The sequence below is a fragment of the Rhea americana genome, unplaced genomic scaffold (genome assembly GCF_003343005.1).
Source record: "Rhea americana isolate MKP2758 unplaced genomic scaffold, rheAme1 scaffold_136, whole genome shotgun sequence".
NCBI lineage: Eukaryota > Metazoa > Chordata > Aves > Rheiformes > Rheidae > Rhea > Rhea americana.
In genome coordinates, this window is record NW_028185439.1 from 753,232 (window position 1) to 762,926 (window position 9,695).

The window sequence follows — 9,695 nt, forward strand, 5'->3', positions numbered from 1 at the left end:
AATTTCCTGCTAAAAGACACTGCAATCCCCCAAAAATGGGTACAGACGGAGTCTCAACAAATACCACAGAAAATATCCATGGCAGGTTATTCAGAGAAGCCACACCAGGAATTGCCCAAGCTGAAAGGAGTTGAAAGCTGGGAAGATGGAAAACAAGGACCACGAATTTACTTCATTCTCACTTTTTCCTCAACTGTACAGCTGCTTTTGAATGCAAATTACTGAACTAGATAGACTACTTAAAGGACAGCCAGTCTAGTGTTCTCTTGATAAACATTATCCTTAGATTCATGCAAATCTCAAGACAATACAGTTCAATAGACCAATCATTTCCATGTTCTAAAGAAGGAAGTTTTTCCAGTGCAGAAGTTTAAGCTGWGAGAGCTGGCACTACAAAATCAACCCCAGTGAGACACAAATGCTGTCCAAACATGGGTTTGGCCAGGCACTAGAGGTCTGCTCCTACTGATATATTTGGAAAAGTGTTTGGGTACTTTTTATTGTAGCACAATTCCTTGACACATAACTGTAGTATGATTTGGAAAATGTTTGTTAAAAGAAAAATTGATTTATTAGTATTGCCAAGTGTTTCTCTCTCTCTCTTTTTTTTTTTTTTTTTTTTTTTTTTTTTTTTTTTAAGGTACGTACAGTAAAGGCACGTTGCTTAAAACAGAGCAACACTATCCAGGATACAACTAGCAACCATGCTGTCTCTCCTCTCTCCTGCCACCTCTCCGTCTGTTCTTATGAAACAAAGTGCTGGTTACACCTATGTTATTTCAGACGATTCAGCAAAGAAGAAAAAAAAAAAACACACAACTTGAAGAGATGTGTAAGTAGGAGAAAGAGGATAGAGGTCTATTTGAAAAATCTGTGATTATTATGCAAACATTAAAAATAGGAGATGAATATTCAGTATCCCTGTATTGTTCCCTATTTAACTGAAATAAYGGGGTGAGGGCTGCTTACAAGAAACAGATATTTTAAAAGTATCCCTACAAATGTTACTGAACACCTTTTCTAATATTACCATTTTCAGTAAAAGTGAGACTAAAGATGACAGCAGTATTTGAGGGACTCAGTCTCACTCTTGCAGCACAGAAGGAACAGAAATTTCTCTACAAGTATAGGGACTGAAGAGCCAGCTCATACGCTGCTCTCCTCCTGCAGTCCGACACTCTCCGCCCCACAGACCACAGCCAGCTGGCACAGACAGAAGTAACATTTGCTCTAGTCTAGGCTAAGGCTGGACACGAGACCAACCAGCTCGGAGACCCTGGGAACCGTTACTGGCTCCCTATCAGTTCTTCCACCAAATGAATCCTGGTGCAGGAGAACTCCTGTGACCTAACAGTAGTAGTATTTACTGATCAATAGGAAAAGGAGAATGGAAAAATAGTACTAGTTTACATAATAATCCTTTTTAATTTTCTTTCAAAGAAAAATAGAATGGATAAAGATTTAAAGAAAATGCTTTTAAAGGGCATTTATTTCAATATTCTACATAAATTTAGCTTTCACAACCACCTTCTCATCCGGGAACCATTAGGATAGGCAAACTATTTCAGTCAATACCTCTACATTTTAATGATCAGCTTTCCCTTTTAGTCTTCCACCTACAGGAAAGGAAAAGGTATCTACCATCTATAGCAATTTCTGTGGTGGTAATTTCTGCATTCACAGTAGTAGAATCCTACAAGTATTTTTCCTCTAAACAATATCAGTAACATCCTGTTGTCTCAGCAAATAAACAGCAGAGAATTCAGAGCACCYGCAGAATAAAGATGGTCCTTATAGGTCATATCTTGTTAAAAAAATCACTGGGAAGCTAGCACTGGCATGACTCAGACCTCATCTGAGCCTGAAGTCTTATCTTCCAATGGTTCTCACCTGATCATTTTGTAYTTAGATTCATTGAAATTAAAATAAATAAATAAAGCCACACTGCCAGTCTGGAATATTTCGTGGAACACAACACGTTACAGAAATATTTTCTTAACAAGGAAGACACTCCACGGCTTTATACTGAGGGCCAGTAGGCTCACCTAGAGTTGCATTACTGCTTCAGTAATGTTTCATAATTAAACAAAGAACAGACAGAAGTCATGTTCACAAGCCATTTTTGCTTCTTGTTAAAGTATTAGATAATTGTTTTCTGACATAGTTAAGTAACTAGCAAATAGAACACCTGAGAGAGAAAAAAAATGAATAGACATGATGCTGATCATAGTTATGGGTCATATGTACACGGGATGGGTGAAGGTAGTCAGAAGACGCTTGGACAATCTCTATCCACACACAGTTTTTCCCCTGCAATAATAACAAAAATTAATAGTTTCCAACAGAAAATAACTGAATATTTTCTCAGTCTTGATGAAAAGAGAAATTACAAAACAACTAAATCCACTTGAAAGCAATTGACTTCAGTTTCTTTACTGCAGGATCTTGTTTTTAATTGCCATTGTATTCAAACAAGGTGGTTATCAACACTACCAAATAAGGAACTTTCTGCTATGGACATGTGATCACTGTTCTTACATAAGGAAAAGGAGATGGTCACACTAGATGTTTTTTCCAGAGTGTGCTTGTCAAAATCCCACCCAGCTGCTCTGATTCATGCAGTTAGCTTTATGTGCAAGGCTGAAAATGCATGCACTGAACAGTTGTTTAAAGGCAAGAATTTGATAAAGAGATAWCAGAACAACTCTGTTTCAACTCGAAAGAAGATATGTCAGCATATCTAAAGTAATTTAAGTTGAAACAGTAAGAATTTATTTCTGTCTTCTGAACAGATATAAAGACAGATACCAGGTAGATTTATCAGAAGTTGCTGTAACAAAAGTCAAAACAGTTGCCCATTAGCCTTTCATTTGCATTCCACAGCTCAAATCAAGTTTCCTCTCCATCTCTCAAGTCAACCTAGAAGAGATCTGGGAAAATGAAAAGGTACAATGGGACAGTTTAATAGTCTATCTTGCAGTCAACCTTTTAAGTCAGATTATTCTCCTAGAAATAGTGTAGGTCTGGCTAGGAGGAAAGGAAACATGGAAAGATGAACAATCAAGCAAAAGAATGTTTAAATAGATAACATTCTAAATAGATACCTTTTCTGCATCTGTTTTATTAACAGATTATAGAAACTCCAGATTTTTTTAAACATATTGAAAGTTTGACCTTTGCAAGGCAGTCAACTCTAGAAAGAAATTTCACTATAGTAAGTAACATTTGTTTTCTTTACAACCTTTTTCAATGCTTTCTTTTCAACTCTGCCCCTTCTARAGAATAAATAAATTATAACTTAAAAAAGGAACAATACCTAAAAATAAGATTTATCATTTCCACAACTATATATGCTACACAATTTACTGTTAAGACACAATCTTAACAGACAACAACCTGCATAATTAAAATAACTCATTTTTCTAGTCTCTGTAAAGCATATCAATCCACAGTCAAAAGGTTTAGTTTATTACACTTAAGGAACCACCTGTTTTCTTGGTCTTCACAGAGTCACATCAAGACATCCACATCATTAATCCTTTGAGTGAGTTTAGAGATTAAGCTAGCAACACCCATCCTCTTTCAGTACTGTGTAGCACTACTACTGAGGGCTCATTTTTAATACTGGTGAGTTTTGTTTTGTTTTTAATATATATGCCAGGATATGTTCCCTATCAACTAATATTGAAGTTGCAGTTAGTCTATAACCTTCTCTCAATTGTCTTTGGATATTGCATAAAAGCAATAATATTCTTAAATATTTGCAATGAAGTTTGTGAATGCATTTTCCCCAAAAAACATACATGTAACCCTTATAACAAATAGTGAAAGGGTTTTTGGTTTAGACAAACTTGTCTATCACAGTTTTAAGGACTGAACAGTCAGTTAAGAGCTTCTCTTCCATCTTTCTTTCCTCACCATCAGAAAGACTTTACCTTTATATGCTATTTTATTGACTCTATGATATAAGCACAATTTGGTTAAAAATACGGTGTTCTGACTCACTGTTCTGTACCAGGAGTTGGTGGTTCTTTTTGATTCCACAAGAAAGGCAAGGATGCTCTTAAGAAAGTAAATATTTTATTAACATCTCAGAAAATGTGACAGCAAGTTATAAAATTTTATGACCCTGCTAATGCTGGGAACCCCAAGTTGATAAAGCATCAGATGGACCTCTATTAGCATGCTATGGCCTGACTAGATCTTGTCCGTGCCCTATAAATACCATAACTATAAAATAGTTTTATTGAAAAAGTTTGTGCCTTTTTTGTGGGACCTAAAAGAAGTAGCATCTCCTTGTACAAAATATTCAAATTTACAAAGCTGTTGGCTGTAATAAGTAATACCAGAAAGAATATTACTAAGAATCAGGCCTATGCATTAGGACATGATTCTCAAAGCAGGAAAAGTTTAAGTACTTTAGGTGAGAAGGTGAGAAGTCTGAGCATGAATGCCTTATTCAAGAAGCTATATCTTTACACAGAAATTAGCAGGACTTGAATTCATACTCTTCAGTGCTCTGCTGACAGAGGGAAACAGTAGATACTTCCATCCGCTACAGCTACTACTGCATTCATTACATTTGTCTTACTTTAAAAAGCCCCTTAGTTGTTGCCTCTGCTCTTCTTAACTCCCACTCATAAGCGTGCTCCTTCTGCCACGATGCATAGCTCTATCATCCACCCATTATATTTCAAGCATTTACCCACATTTCAAGCTTTTTACTCACATTYTCTCTCATCTGGGAGAAGCTCTGCAGATGTTGACAGCAAACAAGATTCTCTGGGCTCTCACAGCTTTCCTTCCCATGACATCCACGGAAAAACATTCAACCCCCTTGAACGAGTATGGCATTGAAGACCAATGACCACACTATCACGCTGACTAATATTATCCAGTTGCCTCTTTGCACTACATTATTCCATACAGTGATTCACTGTCTCTTTGTGCACTTTGGTTGGACTTGCAAAGAAAAATGCAAAGCATGTGTTTCTTCCTATTTAATGCAATGGTGGTCTAATGTAATTCCATAGCCATCTGTAACTTAGTCAAAATTTCAGAGGCTAGTGAAAGATTAATCAAGATGACCTAAGTCCTGTAGCCCAGAAGGCAGATTGCCGATAGACCTCAACTAAAATCTTGGCGGAAGTTTCCATTTTTTCCCCTTTTAAGTTCAACTATTAAAAGTTCTTTCAATAATTTTCATTCACTTTTACTTTAATCAAAGATATATTAAATTAGATTCACAAGAGAAAGACGTACAATATAAATGCTGTAAGCTATACATATATATGTATAGCTTTTCTTTAAATAGTGTCAAACTTTCTTTCTAAGGAAAGCAGTATGACAAAACTCAAACCTCAAAAAAAGAAAAAAAAAAAAGAAAGAAAACTTTTTTTTTTAGAGCTTACTATATACCACTTGGTACACAGGGGAACAGATGCAAGTTTTGGGAACAAATTCACTCTTACTCTCCCCAGAAGCCAGAAGGAAAGCTGCATTTTTGTCACTAAAGGCAGACAAGACAGCAGCTGCAGCAGAGCAGCTGCCCTCCCTCTTCAACACCCCTTTCTCCTCCCACAAACACTTTTTCCCCACCCGCTTCAGTTCCTCAGCAGGAACCCATGCCTTTGCATTTGGCTGGAAATAGGCACAACAGAAATATTTGCTGAAGAGGAAAACACAGCCAGCCACCACTTGGATCGTATGAGTAGATAAACTCTGCAATGATCTCACTATTTCAATCCTAATCTGTTTCTYGTTGATCCTCATCTCAAGAGTTTAAAATTATGATCACTGTATAAATTTTGTAGACAACTTAAATTATGCTTTAATATTATCATTTTCCACCAATACATTTTTTTTCTGAATAGAACTGCAGATCTGAAATTTACAGTTATTTGTTCAATGCATGTATTTATGCTCCTGACAAATCAACAGCTGTTTGGATCTAAAGTAAAAGATAAATCTTCTCTCAGTAATTTCCTACTGATAGTATTTCAGGTCCTGGACACCTTTTGCCAGTGCAGGAACATCAGCTGACAATCAGAAGAGGAAGCAGTTACAATTAACCTGCAAGAATATTTAAGAATGCCTATAATATAAGATGTTATTTTGCAAACTTGCAGAGGTAATCCTGGGTGCACATAATTCCTCAGGCCACAGCTCTATTTGCTTTTCCTCTGCTCTCAAATTTCAGGAAAGCAAGCTCTGGAACATGGTTATAGTAGATGGTAAGAGCATTGAACTACCTAATTTAGAAGAGTCTTGGTACCCTGTGCCAGGACTACCTTCAATGGAAGGTAAAGATACATTTTAGTAGAAGTTAAGATTCTTTCATACACAGAATAAGTTATAGTTTTWAAAAAAATAGAAATGTGTTTTTCTGAGAACTCACCATTACTTAAGTCAGGGGCGATCCCACACTAYATATATTTAGTATATACAGAACTGTGAATATTAACTTTTCTGACTCTACAGATTTTTCATTTTAAATAACTGTTTCTCAGTAATTACACCTATCAAAATGTTCTAGTCTGATTACTTTAAAAAAGGAGCTTTAAAAGCATGAAAGATGTCATTACCTGAGAAGTTAAAGTACAAAAGGGAGAAACCTTCCTACAACCTCTGAAAGAAATACTGACAGACATTTTAGAACTCCTTATTGTCTAGTAATGTTATCTACTATCTAATTATTAAAATTCTGAAAGATAAACTACAAAAGATTTGTCTACTACTACATCCTTCTTTAGCAAGGGAGCAAGTTGCTACAGAACCAAAGCTCATTTTATACAGCAAAGCCAAAGCTCTCTTGTTCTGACAATACAGTGCAAATATTTTCTTTACCAATCCACTTCATCTAATTTCTTAGAAGATTTGAGCAAATATGCAATGAACAGCTTTTGCAAGTGAGAAATCAGACTAGCCTCACACTTGCTACTTGACTATCTGGTCAGCAAAACACTTGAAAGAATGTTGCAGGTGGCACTTAAGCAGTTAGATTGTTTCCCTCTCCCCCTCCAAATAAGAGACCTAAGAGAATGAATTTATCCCATAGTAGTTTTCTCAACAGATGTAACATTTAACAAACAGCATGTACATGGGAAATATGGACACCTAGGGTTTTTAGCAGATGGGTTCTAACTGTCATCAACGGAAACAGAAAGAGTTCAACTAACTGTTGATAAAGGTCAATCAATATAGGAGGATCTACACAGAAACAGTGAAAATAAGGCTATAACGATTAAGAGCATAATACTTAGGGATGTTATTCTTCTGAGGTTTGCTAAATTTCACATTCTAATCACCTTGAAGGCCTGAAAAAGGCACTGTCTTCAAGAATTTGGAAGACTGAGGAAATCACACACACTAAATCTCTCCTCTCAAGGGTTTTGTAGATATTTACGCTATGGAAAAGCTACTTAACAGAAAATGAAGGGTCACCTTAAACACTACTAAGAAGCTGGTAAAAACCCTTAAGTTAGTATTTGCTTATCATTACCTGTGCATGAAAGCAGCCAGGAGAAAACCTACAATACAATACAACAGCATTTTCATTACAGTAAGGCATTATAATCACTTACATACATCATTGGTGTTATATAGCTGCTGGCTTGTCTCACAAACTTTAGACAATTATCATCATATCTCATAACAGAAAAAAGCAAAGCACAGAGAAAGCTCCACATCTTCTAATAAGTGACAACTCAGAGGAGATATAGCCAGTATTAGCTTTACTGTCTCAAAGACAAATACCATTGGTGAATTTAATTAAAGAGCATATCTGATATATATATATAGCTGATTTCTTCAATAACAAATAAAAAATAGTTTGAAGTCAAACTTTTTATTTTGAAAGAGGAAAAAACAAATCGAGCATGAAAACAAAGTTCCTATTTTTCTAAGTCTTTTTTTATTCCCTGATCCCCCAGTTAAAACAGCCACATCAGCTGAAAGTATATGCTAGTTCTTCTGAATAGGTCTTTCTCAGCAAGAATATTTTAATAGCAGATTTCACCTATCTCTCATTGTAGCCTGTAATTTGCCTAAAAGCACATAAAAAAATTTTAGTTTTGCGGAAATTGATTATGCTTGCCTTAGACTCCCTTTGACCTACACGGCTACTAAAGTTTGAGAGAAGGAAAAAGCTAGTGCATGTCTTAAATGTCCTTGGGTCGTGTTATCTGAACTGGAAATGCCGGATACTCTGACCTTACCACGTCTTAAGGTGTTTCTGCCAGCCTTCTCTATTGCCTATTCATCTGCTAGAATGAGCCTAATCATAAACAACCATAACTAAGTGGATCAACAAGAATCYAGGAACTTCTTAAGACAGCACAGATCTATGAGGCTGGTCAAGAGAGAAAACAGTATGTGGTATTTCCTTATTCCACTTTGGCAGTGTTGTTCCCTCCTTGTGTATCACCCAAAACTAGGCACTCTAGAACAGATCTTCAATTAAAATAACCGTCAATAATTTAGTTTTAAAATGTTTATTTAATTCAGTTAAGAGAAAGCTTGAAACATGTAACTCATGAGCCTGTGCAAAAGCTTGTCTGATGCATATAAATTAAAAAAAAATAGAATATGTAAAGTATTCCCTAAGAACAGTACAGAAAGTAATTGTTCATCTTAGTTAAGTATTTAAATATTGACTTTATCTTTAGGCATGGCCTTATTTTGGCATGAAGCCTTTGCAACACTGCTGTCAGTGCTCAGCAAGACAGCACATCCGTGCTCCCAGGTCACAAGATCTGAACAGGACCCATGTTACAGCAGTGCAACTATGATTTTTGCTACAGTCTGAGCTTGCTTAACCACAAAGAAATTCCAGTTTGTGAAAACCGTTCAATAAACAGTAACCGCTTTAAATAGGAGGAGGCAAGCGAAGCTCTCTGAAAGGTGCAAGGAAAAACACCCTGTCCCGTTTCGTTGGTTCTAGCGCCGCTGGACAGTAAGAGCCGAAAAGCTGTCAAACCCGAGCGGCAGGCACCGGGAGGGCGCGGGGGCAGAGGCAGCCAGCGGCCTRGCCCACCGCCCCCGGGCCCGGCCCTGCCTCTGCCCTCCCGCTACCGAGCGGGCGCCCGCGGACACCCGGGCTGCTCCCCCGCAAACACAGAGACAAGGATTTTGCCATTTTTTCCCAGCGCTCCCGCGTCACATCAGACCCTTCCCCCACACACACACCCCGAGCGCTCCCCCACCGCCAAGGCTCGACCCTCTCCCCAGGCCTCGCACAGCGCCGCTGCCCCCCAGGACAGCCGAAGAAGCCGCAGGGCACGGCAGGAGCCACTGGGGCGGCGAACGCCTCAGCGCGAGGGCGGGCGGGCGGCCAAGCCACAGCGGCAGCGGAGCGCGCTGGGGACGGCCCGAGGCGCCGCGCCGTTACCTCCCCCACACACTCACCAACTGACGCCGCCTCGGCGGGCTCTCCGGGCCAGCCCTGCTCCCGGCAGCCTCCGCACCGCGCCCTTTCGCCCGCCGCCCCCACGCAAGTCACGCAAGAGCTGCGCAGCTCGGCCCCCTCCCGCCTGCCCTGGGCCCGCCCCGCACGGCACGTGACGCTCCCTAGCCCTATCAGTGGACGCCTCTTAAATCTCGTGACGCTGCGGAAAGCTCGCGAGCCCTCCGCCCCTCCCACCGCCTATGCAGAGCCCCTCCACAGCCCCCTTCCCCCGCGCGCCCCTGAAGGGCGC

General features: G+C 39.1%; 1 protein-coding gene across 1 annotated transcript in view; it reads right to left on the reverse strand.

Annotated features, from left to right (window-relative positions):
• Window positions 1–9,532, reverse strand: part of DNAJB4 (DnaJ heat shock protein family (Hsp40) member B4) — a 23,790-nt gene extending 14,258 nt beyond the window's left edge. Inside the window, exon 1 of the mRNA XM_085298148.1 lies at window positions 9,406–9,532. The gene's annotated coding sequence lies outside the window, so the exon portion shown is untranslated. The remainder of the gene's footprint in view (window positions 1–9,405) is intronic.
• Between the last annotated feature and the right edge of the window lie 163 nt (window positions 9,533–9,695).